Source organism: Hyla sarda, chromosome 6, assembly GCF_029499605.1.
Source record: "Hyla sarda isolate aHylSar1 chromosome 6, aHylSar1.hap1, whole genome shotgun sequence".
Taxonomy (NCBI): Eukaryota; Metazoa; Chordata; class Amphibia; order Anura; family Hylidae; genus Hyla; species Hyla sarda.
Window position 1 is genome coordinate 301,387,733 of NC_079194.1, and position 21,359 is coordinate 301,409,091.

The 21,359-nt window shown below is 46.0% G+C and overlaps 1 protein-coding gene across 1 annotated transcript in view; it reads left to right on the plus strand.

Moving 5' to 3' along the window:
- The window catches only part of NELL1 (neural EGFL like 1), a gene marked incomplete in the record, with an annotated part of 690,696 nt that overhangs the window by 1,645 nt on the left and 667,692 nt on the right, over window positions 1-21,359 (plus strand). The window contains 1 exon segment of the mRNA XM_056527924.1: window positions 15,048-15,082.

A 21,359-nucleotide genomic window follows, 5' to 3' on the forward strand; every position in this document is an offset into this window, starting at 1 on the left:
CAAAACAAAAAAACCCAGACCCATGTGATAGTCCCATGTGATAGACCCCTATTCGCATGGAAAATTCGCATAAAAATTTGGAAAAAAAACAATGTTCGTCATTACGTTTATATAGCACTATATTCTAACTATGCCAATATTCGTGATAAAGATTCGCATTACGAATAATCGTGCTCAACCCTAAAGGAGAGAGTTAAAGGGGCAGTATGATTGTGTGAGGGACACTACCGGGGGAAGGGGGGGGGCATGAAAGGCGGCACTATTATTTGTGTAAGGCACTATTACCATTTCAGACAATATGTGGTAGTAATATGTGCTCCTGGTTTGGAGGTATTATTCGGTAACAGTTTGGAGGTATTATTCAGACACTATCTGGTAATAACGGTCCTGGTATGAATGTAACAGCATGGTAGCACTATGTGGTGCTGAAATGGCGGTATTATATGTAAAAGTATAGTAGTGTTATTCAAACACTATGGCCCTGATTTACTAAGAGTGTTGTGTAGGTTTCTTTGTGGATTTTAATTCCCTATAATTTTTTTTCCACGGTATTTACTAAGGTTTCCCTACATTTTCCACTTTCGCTTTTTTTTTTTTTTTTACACATGTTCTGATCTGTAGGGTTTTCCTCAGCTGAAATCCACCACATTTTCTGTGGAAACCTTAGTAAATATGTTGGGTTTTTGTGAAAATGTCGGGCACACGCCCCTTTTCAGTTACCACGCACCCTTTTCCAGCAGCCACTCCTTTTTTGGGTATTATTAGTAAAATGGAGAGTTAGTCAGGTTTTTTTTTTTATTCTGGCACAAATTCTGGCGCACAACCCGAAAAAACATGTCTGGTTTGCAGTAGTAATTGAGGGCGTATGTGTAACAACATGGTAGCATTACTTACTTACCAGTTACTAGTGTTATTCCTACGGTCCTCATTTACTATCAGCATTCAGACTCTTTTTGTAGGGTTTGGAGCCAAAATTCTGTGTAAATTCTGAATGTCTGACAGAAACACCCCGACAGAATCAGAAACACTCAGTGAAAAAAAAAGCTACAAAATGGGCGTGGTTTTCGGGAATAGAGCCGTGTTCCCTACTTTTCATCCAAAATCACTCGTCTTTTCTGAAAATCATGTGAATTTTCGGGGAGGAAAACCTTACACTTTAACCCCTTAGGGACTCAATCTATTTTCACCGTAAAGGGGTACTCCAGCCCTGAGACATCTTATCCCCTATCCAAAGGATAGGGGATAAGATGTCTCACCGCGAGGGTCCCGCCACTGGGGACCCCTGAAATCTTGTATTTGCCACCCACCTGCTTGAGCTGCATGTCGCAGTGCCAATATCACAAACAGCCGGGTGGCGACCACGGGGCCGGAGTATCGTGACGTCACAACTCCGCCCCTGTGTGACATCACGCCCCGCCCATAGACTTGCATAGCGGGGGCGGGGGGTGACATCACATGGGGGCTGAGTTGTGACATCACGATACTCCAGCTATGTGGTCACCAGCTGGCTGTTTGTGAGCTGGCACCGTGGCAACTGCCCGGCGTCTAAAGGATTAATGCCGCCCATCGGCCCGATCGGCAGTGCCGGACATTAGTCGTGGGTCCTGGCTGCCCGTAGCAACCGGGACCCACCGGGTTTAACCCGTTCTCTGCTGGTGAGAATGGTTTAAACCCGGTAAATGGGACCAGGGAGTACAGGTACGCCCTGAGTCCTTAAGAATCGGGTATGCAGGGCGTATGCATACACCCTGTGTCCCCAAGAGGTTAAAGCATGTATAAAGTTTCCCGAAAGCGGACTAAATGAGTAAATATCATGAAAAAAAAAAAAAAGGTCGGAATAGCAAAAAACAAAACAAAACCTACACTCCACTCTTAGTAAATCAGGGCGTATGTGGTGGTATTATGTGGTCATGATGTGGTGATATTTTTTTGGGCCTTTGTATAGTGCTATTACATCATAACTGTATGACTGTATTATTTATATTTTGTGTACAATATGGCTGAGCAAAATGTCGATACTTTTCTTCCCGAACACAGACAACCAACTCCTCTGCTCAGCAAGGTCCGCTATACTGTGCGCTACCTGTCCTGTCTGTCCCGGCGCTGGGAGAGAACACTTGCTGACCTATACTACTGCTAGTAAGTGTCCTTTTCCAGCACAGCAGCACTAGGACAGGCAGGGCCGACTGTGTACAGTACGGTAGACTGTTCTGATCAGAGGAGGTGGTTGTGTGTGTCCAGGGGGAAAGGATCATAGTCTCCTTCCTCCAGAAGACAAGACTAGGGACATTTCTCCCCGATAACCGGCAGCCACCTGTTCTGCTCAGCCGGCTGTATGATGGGGGAAATATATCAACTGGTGTGAACCGGCGAAAATTGCCGTCACAGTGTTTTAATTTTGCGCAGAAATGATCATCTAATTTTGTGCTATTTTTACAGGGCCTGTGTTGGCTTAGTTATTTTTCCTTTTGTCCACTTCCAGAGAAGCGTGGTTAACAAATGCACAGTTTGGTGCGCTGAAGTTATCACTTGCGCAAAAATGATTTTAGTGATCACCTGGGGTAGGAATGTGTGTGCGCTCTTCACCCTTTTTATGCACTATCCTGGGGCTTTCGTGCAAATTTAAGAAATGACGTAACGTGCAACATAAATTTTGTGCAAAAAAAAAGGGGAAAACGACAGCAGGATTCACATTGCGCAAAAATCTGCATTGATGAGGTTATCCAGGGTTCTCGGGATTTCTTCAAAAAACAGCACCACACCTGTCCTCAGGTTGTTTGTGGTATTGCAACTCAGTTCCAGAGCCAAGTTGTAATACCATACACAACCTAAGGACCGCTGTGGCGCTGTTTTTGGAAGAAAGCAACTATATTTTTTCTTGATAGCCTAAGTCCAGCAAAAGCTTTATCATAATTTTTGCGCAATTTTTTTTAGTGCAAAAATTGTGCACCCAGATGATAAATGCCACGATTTTATTTGTGCACACCAAGTGCATAGGTTGTGGGAAGTTTATTGTGGAGTGCCCCCCCCCCCAATCCAATTGTACATTCTTTTGAGCGCAATTTATTATGCTGCCAGCGCAATTTCTTAAATTACACAGAAAAATCTTGTGCAAATGGAAAGAGAAAAAATAATTGTGCACATTCTTTAAGCCAATGATTGATATATCCCCCTTTCTATATTTCCATACATACAGTATAGTCCAGTTTATCTCCATATAAAGTGTCTACAATTGGATTCAGACCTGGTTCTCCCAGAGCACCCAGGGTGCCGCGAAAGGCATTCCATTAAAACATAAATATTTCCTTCCTAACCGCGCTTATTTTCATTTATTTTTTCTCGTAAGGATTCCCCGTGTATAATTTACCTAAGAGAATTGGAGAATATCTCCATAATTACGGGCCCGATCACGGCCATGATGGATCACCCTGCTCTGGGTTTAGCCAGAGGTAAATGCGAAAGCTTCTATTAGGACAAATCCATTCGCCCTGCGCTGAGGGCAGCGGTTACATTATGGGAAAAAGCTGCAACTCTGAAATGTCATTTATAATCGATCGGACGGTTAATTATAGCCTGGGAAACATCATCGCGTCCAGCGGCGCCGTGTTTTTTTTTATTTTAATGTTTACGGCTCTTTGATGGATAAAGATGAATTTTATGAAGCTGATATAAAAATGCGTAATTTGTACCTATCAGTTATTCGTAGATCTAAAGGAAGAGGAGGTGTGAGAGCGTCTCCTGCTCTGGTGGACCTGCCCGATCCTGCATTACACAGACAACCCATTGATGTCAATGGACACTGTGCAATACCTAATTTCTCCTCTGGAGGCGCTGTACGGAAAGTGAACAAACACATTTTTACCACATTACCCAGCAGATTGCAGCTTGTTGCTGGGGATCCCATTAAGGAAGGGGGGGTGGAAGCGATTTTGTCATCATCTTATTGTTAGGGACCCTTGATTATACAGGGAACCCCTTTAATTCCCCGAACATAAGCGAGTTGCTCTTACAGGGAGGGTAGATCTGTATAATCAATTGCAGTGTTTTTCAACCAGTATGTGTTCAGCTGTTGAAGAACTACAACTCCCAGCATGTTTTTCCCAGCCCAGCGCATATTGACTGCAGTGGGGCACTTATCCGACCTTCTCTCCTCTGACATCCAGAGTCAACAGAGAGTTGAGAGGCCATTGTATACATAGGGCAGTGTTTTCCAAAAAGTGTGTCTCCAGTTGTTGCAAAAGTACAACTCCCAGCATGCCCGGACAGCCATCGGCTGTCCGGGCATGCTGGGAGTTGTAGTTTTGAATCAATTAGAGGCACCCTGGTTGGAAAAAACTGACCTATGTATACAATGGCCTCTCGACTCTCTGTTGACTCTGGATGTCAGGAGAGAAGGTCGAACAAGTGCCCCCCTGAAGAAAACACTGCTATTAATAATTATTTTAGTATCTTAATTAATTATAATAATTATTTAGTATCTCATATAAGTTGTAAAATGCAACATTTTGCATAATATATCTGAGTATATGGTTTTTCTCTTTGTCATTTTTGCCGCCTTTGGCGCGGGCCTCAGTCCTAATGACTCCCCTGCCTAGCGGACTATAATGTCACTGCCTATTCTTCCCTATTGTGGGCTATATACTGGTATATACTATATAGTAGAATGCTACAGATGTCCTGTACTGAGAAAACCCCGCTCTGCTGACAAGCTCCCCCGTAACAAGATTATTTTATAATAAGGTAAAAAGTCCAATTTTGCGATTAGTCCCGGGTTCTTAGTCCGAGAGACGTTCCAGCTGCGGTCGTGCGCCAATTAAACCAAAAGGTAATAGTGATGTGATCTCCGCACCGCCGTCCCCCTTTTTCACCCAGCACTGTTCCTGGGAAGCAATCTCCTCACTGACTTAATGCAATCTCATCAACAGCGGCAGAATATTAGCCTAAGCAAACACTCACGACGGAGCCGATGCCTTTCACGCCGCAGAAATGAAATACAAGGCAGATCCGGCCACGGAATACTGAAGCGAAATCAATTAGGACTCTCTGCGGGGAATGATATTTTTTGTCAAGATGAATTATTCTTGGCTCGGCTCGTAGAACTGAATAGGATCAGAGACAGCGGCTGAAGAAATCTCCCACATCCCGCTAATTGCTGTCATTACCTTTTCCCCCTGTTTAGAATGCGTCGATTCCGCGCCAAAACCCGTCCGACCGAAACCATCTGCGAGGTAATGGCACCTTAGCCGGTTATGTTTCCCTTGGTTTTTCGAAGAATGTGTTAATCTATTTTTTACTACCTGAGATCTCAAAGGTTTTGTTTTTTAGTATTAAAAGGGGTACTCCGGTGGAAAACGTTTTTTTTTTTTTTTTTAAATCAACTGGTGCCAGAAAGTTAAACAGATTTGTAAATTACTTCTATTAAAAAATCTTAATCCTTCCAGTACTTATTAGCTGCTGAATACTACAGAGGAAATTATTTTCTTTTTGGAACACAGAGCTCTCTGCTGACATCACAAGCACAGTGCTCTCTGCCGACATCTCGGTCCATTTTAGGAACTGTCCAGAGCAGCATATGTTTTTGTTAAAATGGACAGAGATGTCAGCAGAGAGCACTGTGCTCATGATGTCAGCAGAGAGCTCTGTGTTCCAAAAAGAAAAAAAGAATTTCCTCTGTAGTATTCAGCATCTAATAAGTACTGGAAGGATTAAGATTTTTTAATACAAGTAATTTACAAATCTGTTTCACTTTTCGCACCAGTTGATTTAAAAAAAAAAAAAAAGGAGTTTCACCCGGAGTACCCCTTTATAGTTTTTCCCCTAAATTCTACAAATTATTACAAAAATAAATAAAAAAAGAGACCCATTGGCACACACGCATTTCACGTCCTACTTTTTGTGTCTTGGAATCTTTCCCAAAGTTTGTTAAAAAATCTGGACTCCCTTTTAAAGGCTAAAATATCCACCAGGATAGGTGATAATTATCTGAATGGTGGGGGTCTCACTGCACCAATCAGTATAATGGGGGGGGGCCATGTAAATTTAGAACTGGTTGAGCATGCGTGCTGCCGCTCCATTAGCAATAGAGCACTTGGCTATCTTCAGCGCTACCTTAGGGAATGAATGGAGCTCAATTTACGCAGGAGACAAGGGGTTTCCATTATTGTGATTGGTGGGGGTCCTTTGTTATCCTATGTGAATTAAGCAAGGGTTGAACATGCATGTTGCCGCTACATTTGCTTTAGCTGAGTATGGCACTTGGCTATCTTCAGCACTTCCTTACAGAGTGAATGGGGTGTCAAATAATGTGGGAGACAAGGGGCCTCCATTCTTGTGATTGGTGGGGTCCCATGTTTTTCTCTATGAACTGAGCGAGAGTTGAGCATGCATGCTGACGCTTCATTAGCAATAGCTGAGTTTGGCTATCTTTACCGCTTCCATAGGGAGCAAATGTGGCATCAATTGGGGAGACAAGGGGCCTCCATTCTTTTGATCGGTGGGGGTTCCGTGTTTTCCTGTGTGAATTGAGTGAAGATTGAACGTGCTTTCTGCCGCTCCATTAGCAATAGCCGGGTTTGGCACTTGGTTATCTTCAGCAATTCCTTACAGAGCGAATGGGGTGTCAAAAAATGCGGTAGACAAGGGGCCTCCATTCTTATGATCGGTGGGGGGGTCCCATGTTTTTTCTGTGTGAATTGAACGAAGATTGAGTGAGCAGAGCACGCTGCCGCTCCATTAGCAATTGCTGAGTTTGACACTTGGCTATCTTCAGCACTACTTTAGAGAGCGAATTGGGAGTCAATTAATGAGGGAGGCAAGGGGCCTCCATTCTTGTGATTGGTGGTGGGGGGTCCAATGTTTTTCTGTGTGAATTGAACGAGGGTTGACTGTTTGTGCTGCCGCCCCATTAGCAATAGCTGAGTTTGGCACTTAGCTATCTTCAGCACTTCCTTACAGAGCGAATAGGGCGTCAGAGATGTAGGGATAACGTTCTTTCTTCATGACCTGAGTCCCCTTGTGGAGAACCTGTATGAAACTCACTTCTAAGTGGAGTTGACCTATAGGTAAGTGGTTGTTTGGTCAGGACTCCTGTAGATGTTTATATAAACTCTACATGGATGAAGCTGATTTTTCAGCATCCAGTTAGCGACATTCTATTTTATGCTACTACTAGTTATTCCGGGGTTGATACAGATCAGGACAGAAGGGTGGTGGGTGGCTATTATTATTTTATTTTTTTAGCTATAGAAGAGAAAACTAAAAATTTGGTGCCTCAGGGCCCTCCACCCACGACCTGTCTTGTAACATATTTATAGCTCGTATGGGCAACAAACTTGAAAATCATTCCTGGTTTTGAGGTGAAGCAATGAAGCTTTGGTGAATTCATGGCAAATGTCAATACAACTTTCATGAGATTCAATTCCAGATTCCGAAAATTCTTTCAAAGGTATGTTAGCTCTCGAAATTCCAAAAAAGTTAACCGAGGTTGTTGACCACCTCTTGTTAACTCTCAATTTTCAAAAAGTTTACCCAGATTATTGACCACCCAGTTAAGGTTTGTTAACTCCCAAAATTCTAAAAAGGTTTACCCAGATGGTTGACCACCTACTTAGTCTTCTTCTTCTTAAAATGGCCACAATTTCATAGCATGGGACACGCAAGAAATGTAATCGTTCTAGATCTTGCACCCTGGAGAGGAAACACTGGAGGTTTTCACAGAGGTCTCTGTTGTCCTGACTATATGCAGAACTGCAGAATAGAGCCCACTGTGCCCACTATATATGCAACTAAGCAGGAAGACACTTGTCCGACTCTTCTATCCTCTGACATCCAAAATCTACAGAGAGTCAAGAGGCCACCGTACACACCGATCAGCGTTTCCCAATCAGTAAGTCCCAGCTGTTGCAGAACTACAACTCCCGGAATGCCGGGAGTTGTAGTTTTACAACAGCTAAAGGCACATATGTTGGTAAACACTGCTATACTCTACCTAATACCTTAGGACTTAAAGGACAGGAATCATAGGTTCATCTATATTGACCATGACAGCTATCATTGCAACAATGTTTGTTGGTACTTCAGTTAGTAGGAGCCCATATATGCCATGCCAACCTATAATTCAATTTCTCAGTTGCATTGAAGCACATCGGAGCTATATAGACTTTAATGGACTTCTCCATCCTTGCTGAAAAGACAGAGGTTCCGATAACCTGACACTCAACCCCCCCCCCCCCCCCAAAAAGCAATAAGGCTGCCATTGATGTTTTTGAGAAATACTTGAGCCATGAAAACCTTCCATTGAACCTCGCTTTGTGGTTTTTGATTTAAGTGTGTGAATTACAATCTTGCTTAGAGATCATGGTGTCGATTGTCTGTATTGTCGCCATTGAAGCCCCATTCGTCTTGTTATCATCTGTCCCAACGCACAATGACTGACTAGACGTGCACTAATAATTTCTCTTCTCTACTGAACACTGACAAACAACATGTTTTCCCAGATTGCATTGTTCCATGAGGGAGGATATCTCGTTGTAGGCTTTGCAGCATTTGTCACAATCCCATCGGGACGCTTGGCAATGTATCGCAGTTACAGTCGATGTGCACAAAGAATGACTTCCATGCATAATAATGTCAGCTTTATGTTTCGATGTCTCCGCTGCTTGTATGTTGGTGATATGATTGACTCGGCTGCTAAGCTCAAGTCTTCCATTATGAGATGTCTTTGTCTAGTCGTGTTTACTTTGTGGTTAGGCAGCACCTTACTGATGAGGTGGGACAAGAAGAAAGGTACAAAAATAAAAGAAGGGTAATAGAGACCAAGCCCAGGTCAACGGACTCTTCTCTTAAGTGGTTAAGGTAATTTATTTGCCAATGACTAGATCCATGGATCCAATGGATCTAGACAAAATAACTGGATCCCATAGTCTTCTCATGTGAGGTTGAGTTATCTGTGTCTAGTCACGTTTACTTTGTGGTTAGGCAGCACTTTACAGATGAGACGGGACAAGATGAAAGTAACAATATAAAGAAGGGTAATGAACACCAAGACAAGGTTGATGTAATGAGAAACTGTCTCATTGACCAAGTTAGAGAAGGTGGATGGAAACATAGACAGGAACAAGAGCCTACAAAGACAGGTGGTGGGGATACTGTAGATACAAAGTTTGTTGGGGGTTAGATATTGAAGAGTATGAAGTGCAAAGAGCACAGGTCATTGAGTCTTTCGATTCATGGAGTTTACTTCAAGTCTGAGCACAAGACCAAAACCTGAAGCCAGTGGAGTCTTCTCATATGAGGTCAGGTTTATAGCTTTAAGAACAGACTGGATCCAACAGAGTCTTCTCATATGAGGTTGTACTCATTGATTTGGCAAATAACTGGAGTCATTTGAGTCTTCTCATATGAGTTGGACTTCATAGCTTTAAAAAAAAAAAGACTCAATCCAATGGAGTATTTTTATATGAGGTTGAATTAACTGGTTTGGCACAGTACCGGATCCAACGGAGTAGTCTTACATGAAGTTGAGCTCACTGGTTTAGAAAATAACTGGAGCCAATGAAGTCTTCTCATATGAAGTTGTGTTCATAGCTTTAACAAAGGACTAGATCCAATGAAGTCTTCTCATATTGGCTTAGAAAACAACTGGGTCCAGTGGATTCTTCTCATATGTGATGGAGGCCATTGGTTTAGCAAATAACTGGAGCCAATAGCATCTATCCGATGGATACTTCTCGTATAAGGTTGCGTAATTGGTTTAGCAAAGTACTGGCTTTGGTGGAATCTTCTCATATGAGGTTAATGTAATTGGTTTAGAAAATAACGGGATCCAATGGTGTCTTCTCATGTGAGGTTGAATTCATTAGTTTAGCAAAGAGCTGATTCAATGGATTCTTCTCATATGTGGTTAATTCATTGGCTAAGCTAAGAACTGGATCCAATGGATTCTTGTCATATGAGGTTGAGTTCATTGGTTTAGCTAAGAACTGGAATCAATAGTGTCTCATATGAGGTTGACGTTAAAACTAGAGATGAACAAATTTTTGAAAAATTGCTTTTACACTAACTGCCCCCTATTAGGTTTAACCAGAAAACATGTAGAACTGTTGAGTGTGTATATATTTCACTTATTTGCGGATATTACGCCCCAAAAAGGTTGCACCAGAAATAAGCGTAACAATCTAATGCAGAAGTCTTTTAGTGCTTTTACACTAACTGCCCCTATGAGCTTTAACAAAAAAGAACTGCTGAGTGCGTATATATTTCACTTATTTCACTCTCTCTCTCTCACTCTGAACTGTCCCTGCCTGTCTGCCTGCAGTGATGCAGGTTTGAGATGAATTCGCTGCCGTGAAGAATAAGATCTATATTGCCAGTAACACACAGTGTCTACTCTCTGAGCTAAAAGTCCCTGATAGGCTGCATGCCACCATTTAGGATGATCCCTCCTACCCACCTTTCCAGAATTCCTTTCCCCATGTCCTCACACTTGTAGCAGCCATTTTAGCTCCCCTGGCCCACACAAAATGGAGTTAATGAAGTGATTTGTTTTATCAAATCGCAGCGACATTCGGGTTCGTTACGAATCAAATTTTCTATGAAATTTGTAATGAATTCAGATTTGTCCGATTCGATTCGCTCATCTCTAGTTGAAACAATCAATTCTCCTCATATGATGTTGAGGCCAGTAGTTAAAAAAAACACCTGGGGACGATGGACTCTTCTCTTATGAGGTTAAGGTAATTTATTTGGCAATGACTAGATCCATGGATCCAATGGATCTAGTAAAATGACTGGTTCCAATTGAGTCTTCTCATATGAGGTTGAGATATGATTGACTCAAGTCTTCCATTGTGAGATGTCCTTGTCTTCTCGTTTTAACTTTGTGGCTAGGCAGCACCTTACTGAGGAGGTGGGACAAGAACAAAAGGTACAAAAAAAAAAAAAAAAAGTAATGAAGACCAAGACAAGGTCAAAGTAGATATGAGTGGACATCGAAATGAGGACCAATGTTATGAGAAACTGGCTCATTGACTAAGTCAAAGGAGGTGGCTGGAAAAATAGACAGGAACGAGAGCCTACAAAGACTGATTGAGTTCATTGGTTTAGAAAATTACCCGAGCCAATGGAATCTTCTCATATGAGGTTGAGGTGACTAGTTTAGCCAATGTATGTTTGATGGATGTTCCTGATGTTATGGAGGAGCATAGCCGAATTTTTGTGGGACATCACATAATGCTACGTAAAGGAACATAGCTCTATAGAGGAATAGGTTCAGTTGCCGAAACTGGGCACCGAGTATCAACCACCACTAGGTTGTAGGACCTCATGGTCAATCATCTTTGCCTCTTCTTCTTGACCAGTTGATAAGGTTTACCAATCCAGTTCTCTATATAAGGTAGATGTCCAGCCAAAATGATTTTATGAGCTCTTTACAATTTCGAGAGTCCAAAGTGGTAGATCTTTTACTTGAATCGGTGTTCCCCAACCAGTGGCTCTTCGGCTGGTGCAAAACTAAGGCTGTCAGGGCACAATGGGAATGTTGGTTTTGCACCAGTTGGGAAACCACAGGTTGGGGAACTCTGACTTTGATGCAGAGTTGGGTGGAATACCAAAAAGTTGAGTAAAAAAAGTGAATGAGGAGGGCCGAGAGAACTTCATTTTTACCTGTAGATGTTTCAGAGAGCGCCTGCCTGATTTTATTTTTGCCGGTAATATATCACATCGTCAGGTAAGCCATTTGCCTTATAGATGTCTTCTCCACTTCCATTCAGTAGTCCGAGTGTTGTCCTTGTGTCTACTCGTAAACCCTTGTCGTGTCACGTTGTGTCTTCCGTTGGCGATACATTGTGTCTTTTTCTGGCACTTTTATTAAGGACCTATTACTGAATAGGTTTAATCCTAATTACTTGCGTAATGTCGTATAAAAAGGAACAGACATTCTATGTGGGTACTGCTACCTATGGATATAGATATGTACCCAATATCAGGTCCTTAAGTTTTCTTTCATTAGCTGTAGATGAGAAAATCTAGATACAAAATGTTTTAAAGATGATAGATGCATCATATCTAATACTATAGAACTATCTATATGCCGAACATATATAATGTACATTAGTCGTATAAGAGATCATTATCCTTGAGGCCCTACCTCAGATTTTCTATTTATGTGTACAAATGCAATTTATTGTATTATATATATATATTGCTTATTATATGATGTTATAAATTAGAGTTTATTCTAAATTGTCGGAACTCCAAAACATGAAATAAATGTCAGTGTTAAAAGAATTTGAGTGGTGTAATAATTTCTACACATGCACATGTACACACATGCAACACACATTAAAAATCAATGGAAAACTCAGCCAAATAGCATGTTCACATGGTTTTAAACTGCATCTTAGCCACCATTGCTGTTCTCTTCACTTCTATACAGCTAATGTGATTCTCCCCTGCAGACTGCCTTGAATCTGTATTTCTCCCTATCTACAGTCTGTGTGATATGCCCTCATGTATGCTCTCCTCCCTATCTACAGCATGTGTGAGCTACCCTAAATATACACTCTCCTCCTTATCTCCAGCTTGTGCGAGTTGCCCTAATGTATGCTCTCCTATCTGTCTACAGTCTGTATGAGCTGCCCTTGTGTATGTTTTCATCACAACTACAGCCTGTATGAGCTGCCCTTTATGTACGCTTTCCTCCTTATCTACAGCATGTGTGAGCTACCATTTATGTATGCTCTCCTCCTTATCTACAGCCTGTTTTACCAATAAACAGCCTTATGAGCTGCCCTCCATCTATGCTCTCATCCATATCTACATCCTGTATGAGCTGCTCTTCATGTATGCTCTCCTGTGGGCTTTTCTCCATCCATGTATACAGTCATCCATGTCTATAGCCTGTGTAAGATTCCCTCCATGTAAGCTTTCATCCCTATTTTCTAGTCTGTGTTAGTAGCCCTAAAGCCTATGGGAGTTGTCCTCCATGTATGCTCTCCTCCCTATCTACAGCCTGTGTAGCTGCCCTCCATGTATACTCTCCTCCCTATGTACAGCCTGTGTAAGCTGCTCTTCATGTATGCTCTCCTCCATATCTAAAACCTGTATGAGCCTACTTCCATGTATACTCTCCTTCATTGTTAAAGCCTGTATGACCTTCCCTCCATGTATGCTCTCCTCCCTATCTACAGTCTGTATGAGCTGCCCTCCATGTATGCTCTCCTCCCTATTTTCAGTCTGTATGAGCCTACCTCCATGTATGCTCTCCTCTCTATCTACAGTCTGTGTGAGCTGTCCTCCATGTACAGTGGTCCCTCTACATGCGATGGCCCTAACACACTATGGTTTCAACATACGATGGGCTCTGAAAGCACATCGTATGTTGAAGTCGGGCCATCCTGGAAAATGTATCTCCGGCGGAAAATGTATCTGCAGCTGCTGCCAGGCCATTTGATCTGCCCCGCTATGCGCTGTCTCCACGGCACTGAACTGTCACCAGCTTTCTATGCCAAGACAGTGCTCCCTCAGGGTCCTCACTACACATGGGAAAGCAGCGTTCTCCCCTGCCGCTTCAACCTGGCCTCCAGTCTTCCCAGACACCAACAATGAGCAGTGAGGCAAGAGAACCCTTAAGGCGGTCGGCGCAGTTGTCAAGTACCATAGAGAAAAGTCAGAGGAGGGAGTGGATAAAAGCAGCGTATTGTACGGCACAATTTAACCCACCCATGGAGGCTGAGAGTAGTATACAGCAGCTGATAAGTACTGGAAGGATTGGAATTTTTTGATAGAAGTAATTTACAAATCTGCTTAACTTTTTGGCACCAGTGGATTTAATAGAAAATGTTTTACCTCTTTAAACTCTATCAGGGCCAGTACTTTCCCATTCCTTATACCAGTGTTTCTCAACCAGTGTTGAAAAAAAAATACAACTCCCAGCATGCCCGGACAGCTTTTGGCTGCCCGGGCATGTTGGGAGTTGTAGTTTTGCAACAGCTGGGAGGCTAACTGGTCGGGAAACCCTGATCTAGAGGCTAAAAGTGTCTTCTGATTATGGATTTTCTTATTTTGAGACCTCTTGAGGAACAGGTCTACAAAGTGTTCTTCTCCATTATGGTACAAATCTGACTTCCGGTCCCTATCGCTGTGGTTTTGTAAGGACGGGGATGATCTTTGAGCTGACCCCTAGAGACTTATTAGGTGCAAAAATGGACGTTTCCATTATCGCGAAGCAGGTCCGCAGAGAACGATTCTAGGAAGGGATAAAGTGAGAAGAAGGCGACGTCTTCAGGAATTCCGGCCTTCATGTATTTTTTATACTATATTTGTATCCAGTATTAAAGGCTTTACCTGAAAGCTTGGTCTCTTGTTTGTTATTCTAATATGTCCAATAACAAAAATAAAACAACATTGGAATAACTTTGATTACAGATCTCGGCACCTGTGCTGATCTATGCATCTCCATGGTTACAGACTACTAACGTACCCTGTGTATTCAATGGCCTTATTTTCAGCTGGTGCTGCCCCCTAGGGAGATTCCACATGCATCATAATTTTTTCACAAAGATCTTTCATCTACTTCATGCAGATTTAAGTGAAATCAATCACAAATCCACAACATAATGAAATTGTCTGCAAACTGGCGGGAACATATGTAGCAGTTCTGACCCATGTGAATTGATTCCCCCCCCCCCCCAGGCCACAGCATGGATGCAGCTGCTACATCAAAAGTATATATTTGTCCAATAAAAAAAAAAAAAAAGCAACTTTGGAAATAATTTTGATTAAAGATCTCGGCGCCTGTGCTGATCTGTGTGTCTCCATGGTTACAGACTACAAAGAAACCCTGTGTAGTCAGGGCCTTTTTTTCAGCTCACGCTGCCCATTAGGATGATTCCACATGCATCATTTTCTTTGACAAAGATCTTTCATGTGTTACACACAGATTCTGGTGAAATCAGTCACAAATACACGACATAATGAAATTAACTGAGAATCTGCAGGAGAAATTGCGGAAATTCTGATCCATGTGAATTGATTTTTTTTCCCCCTAGGTCACAGCATGGTGGCAGCAGCAGCTACTTAAAAAGTAAGTAAATTAAATACATAAATTAATAAAATCAATAATAAATTAATAAAAATTATATATACACATATTTATATAATTTTTTAAAATTTATTTATTGATTATTTATTGATGTGAAGTCTGATCCTGCAGATATATATATATATATATATATATATATATATATATATATAGCTGCAGGATCAGACTTCACATCATTGTCTTAACCTTAGTGAGGCATAATGATACATAGGAGCAGTGTACAAAAAACGGTAGTAGATTATTAATAAAGTTACCTTTAAAGGGGTACTCCGCCTTTAGACATCTTATCCCCAAAGGATAGGGGATAAGATGTCTGATTGCGGGGTCCTGCCACTGGGGACCCCCACGATTTCCGTGCTAAACGTTCGTTTAGAGTGTACAGTTCAGCGCCGAAGGCTCGTGACATCGCGGCTGCGCCCCGCACGTGACATCACGGCCACATCCCCCTCAAAGCAAGTCTATGGCAGGGGGCGTGACGCCCCCTGCCATAGACTTGCATTGAGGGGGCGTGACCGTGACATCACGAGCGAGGCGTGACTATGACATCACGAGCCTCCGCCCTGAATCGCCAGTCATCCGGCACCGTGCAAAGTTCGCCCCGTGCACCGGATGTCTGGGGTGCCGCAGCCGAGATTGTGGGGGGTCCCACCATCATTTTTCATAACATCTAGTAAACCACAACAGAGACCACCGCTATAGTTCCCATTTTCATTCCGATATATACGAATAGTAACATCTAAAATATAAAAATGTAGCAGATGTGAGTTTGTCGGTGCGCTGGAGTTTTAAATAGTTAAATGGTAAATTCGGCTCTGCTGCATCGGTTGTATAATATCCCAATGCACTTAGAAGCTTCTGTAATATGGCGCAGGAGAGGGACGTTTATGGCTTAGAATTACAATGTGTGTTTATTAGGCGTTTATCTCACATATTACCCCTGGGAACGTACGTTTCTATTGTAGTGAATGACAAGGAGACGGGATTATCTCAGCATGATCTATAAGTGGAGGAATATTACACTACCATCTGTCCTGGGATCTGGGAACAGTCACTACTATATGGGGGTTACATTAAAACATTGGGGTTCATTACAATATTGGGGTATGATAAAGCAAACAGCACACTAGACTTGTCCTAATACAGGCAAACAATATAAAGCACGGTGGACTAGGCAGATATGGGGCTTCATATAAGAACTCCTGAATAGAATAAACACTGAAGAAACAATGGAGTAATTTATTTAGGAAATTTAAATGCTGGTTTTATTAAATAAGGGTTAAAAAATACGATGGGGGGGGGGGGATCATACACAGCGGGGGAACAGGGACAACAAGAGGCGTCACTGCTGCCACAATTGGGACCATAATAAAGTGCAAGTTACAAGGTAGGTATATGGGAATGGTGACACAGAACAACGTCTTAAAGTGAAAGAATACAAAGTATATATATAAGTGTAAATAATATACAATACCAACCTAAATACAGTATAAAGTGGCCAGTGCAGCAGGAGTGACGCCACCCCAACGTACGTTTCGGCAATATCCTTCATCCTGGGACATCATCCATCCCTCACATCTCACAAGGAGGACATCATCCATCCCTCACATCTCACAAGGAGGACATCATCCATCCCTCCCATCTCCCAAGGAGGACATCATCCATCCCTCCCATCTCCCAAGGAGGACATCATCCATCCCTCCCATCTCCCAAGGAGGACATCATCCATCCCTCCCATCTCCCAAGGAGGACATCATCCATCCCTCCCATCTCCCAAGGAGGACATCATCCATCCCTCCCATCTCCCAAGGAGGACATCATCCATCCCTCCCATCTCACAAGGAGGACATCATCCATCCCTCACATCTCCCAAGGAGGACATCATCCATCCCTCCCATCTCCCAAGGAGGACATCATCCATCCCTCACATCTCCCAAGGAGGACATCATCCATCCCTCACATCTCCCAAGCTGTCCGGGCATGCTGGGAGTTGTAGTTTTGCAACATCTGGAGGTCCGCAGGTTGGAGACCACTGGTCTATGCAGTACAGCCAATATCCCAAGGAGGTGACCAGTGACACAGGGGGGCCTCGCGGGCTTGCTGGGACTTGCAGTATGTAGAGACACTTTAGTGCAGGCCACGGTGACTATATAGAAGACTTGACAATTGACATGAAGATGACTTGTGGCTGCAGACTTTAGGCTTGACGCCTCCAATGCTCTTTAAGACCTCACCAGGAAAAGCAATGAGCTAAGAGAGAGATTGCAGCCCCTCCCCTGGTTTTATGGGGGGCTTTGCAAGGAGCCCATAGGTCCCTTGGGGGGGGTCACCTGGTCACTAGTGCCTCCTGGGTAACAATCACATGGTAACAGCTATTAAAGAAACAGTACATTTCATTTTACAACTTATGTATATAGGGGATAACACATAAAAGGGGCCCTGGGGACATGGAGAGACTCTGCCTGACAGGATATGTACGGGGACACACCATCCCGCACTGTGCCACCACCACCAATCTTCAGGGATTCCGGCTTCATTTGCACATGATTTGTGATGGCGGCGCTGGGTGTTTAGGAGTCAATGTATATGATTTATTGGGAGCTCTGCGGAGATTTCCTTTGTTCTAAGACAAAAGCGGCGCAGACGCATCTTCATCCGTCTTCTCATTTGTGGAGGAATCGATGCATCGAGCACCCGCTCCTGAGTGATGAGGCCTTTATACAATGGAGGGGTCGGATCTACACCAAATAAGACAATGGCACCACTCACAGGGACTATATGGGTGCAACACTGAGAAGGATCCCTCAGGAACCCTGGGAACCTACCAGTCCGCCCTGTAACAAGCGCTGATGTGGGAGATTTATCAGTATTTGTTGCCCTCCTCATAATCCTGGTCACAAACATTTTTGGTGCCATCAACTACGGTCCCTGATCATGTCCATGCAGCCCGAACACACAAGCGTTTTGGTAAAAATTGTAGGATCCAATGGGTTAAATGCGACATCTGCTAATCATCCAGACCCCTCTGTCCTCCTCCTCCTCCAGACCCCTCTGTCCTCCTCCTCCAGACCCCTCTGTCCCCCTCCTCCTCCAGACCCCTCTGTCCTCCTCCTCCTCCTCCAGACCCCTCTGTCCTCCTCCTCCTCCTCCTCCAGACCCCTCTGTCCTCCTCCTCCAGACTCCTCTGTCCTCCTCCTCCAGACTCCTCTGTCCTCCTCCTCCAGACCCCTCTGTCCTCCTCCTCCTCCAGACCCCTCTGTCCTCCTCCTCCTCCTCCAGACCCCTCTGTCCTCCTCCTCCTCCTCCAGACCCCTCTGTCCTCCTCCTCCTCCTCCAGACCCCTCTGTCCTCCTCCTCCTCCTCCAGACCCCTCTGTCCTCCTCCTCCTCCTCCAGACCCCTCTGTCCTCCTCCTCCTCCTCCAGACCCCTCTGTCCTCCTCCTCCTCCTCCAGACCCCTCTGTCCTCCTCCTCCTCCTCCAGACCCCTCTGTCCTCCTCCTCCAGACCCCTCTGTCCTCCTCCTCCTCCTCCTCCAGACCCCTCTGTCCTCCTCCTCCTCCTCCAGACCCCTCTGTCCTCCTCCTCCTCCTCCAGACCCCTCTGTCCTCCTCCAGACTCCTCTGTCCTCGTCCTCCTCCAGACTCCCCTGTCCTCGTCCTCCTCCAGACTCCCCTGTCCTCGTCCTCCTCCAGACTCCCCTGTCCTCGTCCTCCTCCAGACTCCCCTGTCCTCGTCCTCCTCCAGACTCCCCTGTCCTCTTCCTCCTCCAGACTCCCCTGTCCTCTTCCTCCTCCAGACCCCTCTGTCCTCCTCCAGACCCCTCTGTCATCCTCCTCCTCCAGACCCCTCTGTCCTCCTCCAGACCCCTCTGTCCTCCTCCAGACCCCTCTGTCCTCCTCCAGACCCCTCTGTCCTCCTCCAGACCCCTCTGTCCTCCTCCAGACCCCTCTGTCCTCCTCCAGACCCCTCTGTCCTCCTCCAGACCCCTCTGTCCTCCTCCAGACCCCTCTGTCCTCCTCCAGACCCCTCTGTCCTCCTCCAGACCCCTCTGTCCTCCTCCAGACCCCTCTGTCCTCCTCCAGACCCCTCTGTCCTCCTCCAGACCCCTCTGTCCTCCTCCAGACCCCTCTGTCCTCCTCCAGACCCCTCTGTCCTCCTCCAGACCCCTCTGTCCTCCTCCAGACCCCTCTGTCCTCCTCCAGACCCCTCTGTCCTCCTCCAGACCCCTCTGTCCTCCTCCAGACCCCTCTGTCCTCCTCCAGACCCCTCTGTCCTCCTCCAGACCCCTCTGTCCTCCTCCAGACCCCTCTGTCCTCCTCCAGACCCCTCTGTCCTCCTCCAGACCCCTCTGTCCTCCTCCTCCTCCAGACCCCTCTGTCCTCCTCCTCCTCCAGACCCCTCTGTCCTCCTCCAGACCCCTCTGTCCTCCTCCAGACCCCTCTGTCCTCCTCCTCCTCCTCCAGACCCCTCTGTCCTCCTCCTCCTCCTCCAGACCCCTCTGTCCTCCTCCTCCTCCTCCAGACCCCTCTGTCCTCCTCCTCCAGACCCCTCTGTCCTCCTCCTCCAGACCCCTCTGTCCTCCTCCTCCAGACCCCTCTGTCCTCCTCCTCCAGACCCCTCTGTCCTCCTCCTCCAGACCCCTCTGTCCTCCTCCTCCAGACCCCTCTGTCCTCCTCCTCCAGACCCCTCTGTCCTCCTCCTCCAGACCCCTCTGTCCTCCTCCTCCAGACCCCTCTGTCCTCCTCCTCCAGACCCCTCTGTCCTCCTCATCCAGACTCCTCTGTCCCCTTCCTCCAGACCCCTCTGTCCTCCTCCTCCAGACTCCTCTGTCCTCCTCATCCAGACTCCTCTGTCCTCCTCATCCAGACTCCTCTGTCCTCCTCATCCAGACGCCTCTGTCCCTCCTCATCCAGACGCCTCTGTCCTCCTCATCCAGACTCCTCTGTCCTCCTCATCCAGACTCCTCTGTCCTCCTCATCCAGACTCCTCTGTCCTCCTCATCCAGACTCCTCTGTCCTCCTCCTCCAGACCCCTCTGTCCTCCTCCTCCAGACCCCTCTGTCCCCTCCCTCCAGACCCCTCTGTCCTCCTCCTCCTCCAGACCCCTCTGTCCTCCTCCTCCTCCAGACCCCTCTGTCCTCCTCCTCCAGACCCTCTGTCCTCCTCCTCCAGACCCCTCTGTCCTCCTCCTCCAGACCCCTCTGTCCTCCTCCTCCAGACCCCTCTGTCCTCCTCCTCCAGACCCCTCTGTCCTCCTCCTCCAGACCCCTCTGTCCTCCTCCTCCAGACCCCTCTGTCCTCCTCCTCCAGACCCCTCTGTCCTCCTCATCCAGACTCCTCTGTCCCCTTCCTCCAGACCCCTCTGTCCTCCTCCTCCTCCTCTGTCCTCCTCCTCCAGACTCCTCTGTCCTCCTCCTCCAGACTCCTCTGTCCTCCTCCTCCAGACTCCTCTGTCCTCCTCATCCAGACTCCTCTGTCCTCCTCATCCAGACTCCTCTGTCCTCCTCATCCAGACTCCTCTGTCCTCCTCATCCAGACTCCTCTGTCCTCCTCATCCAGACTCCTCTGTCCTCCTCATCCAGACTCCTCTGTCCTCCTCATCCAGACTCCTCTGTCCTCCTCATCCAGACTCCTCTGTCCTCCTCATCCAGACTCCTCTGTCCTCCTCCTCCAGACCCCTCTGTCCCCTCCCTCCAGACCCCTCTGTCCTCCTCCTCCTCCAGACTCCTCTGTCCTCCTCCTCCAGACCCCTCTGTCCTCCTCCTCTGTCCCTCCCTCCAGACTCCTCTCTCCCCTACCTCCAGACTCCTCTGTCCTCTCCTCCAGACTCCTCTGTCCTCCTCCTCCAGACTCCTCTGTCCTCCTCATCCAGACTCCTCTGTCCTCCTCATCCAGACTCCTCTGTCCTCCTCATCCAGACTCCTCTGTCCTCCTCATCCAGACTCCTCTGTCCTCCTCCTCCAGACCCCTCTGTCCCCTCCCTCCAGACCCCTCTGTCCTCCTCCTCCTCCAGACTCCTCTGTCCTCCTCCTCCAGACCCCTCTGTCCTCCTCCTCTGTCCCCTCCCTCCAGACTCCTCTGTCCCCTCCCTCCAGACTCCTCTCTCCCCTACCTCCAGACCCCTCTGTCCCCTCCCTCCAGACTCCTCTCAGAATTCCCGGTAGGCCGCTTGCTGTGAGGTGAAAAATTCAAACCCGTGAAAAATATCGGACCGTGTCGTCAGGCAGCCACCATAGCGCGGCCGCACAGTCTCACACACAGT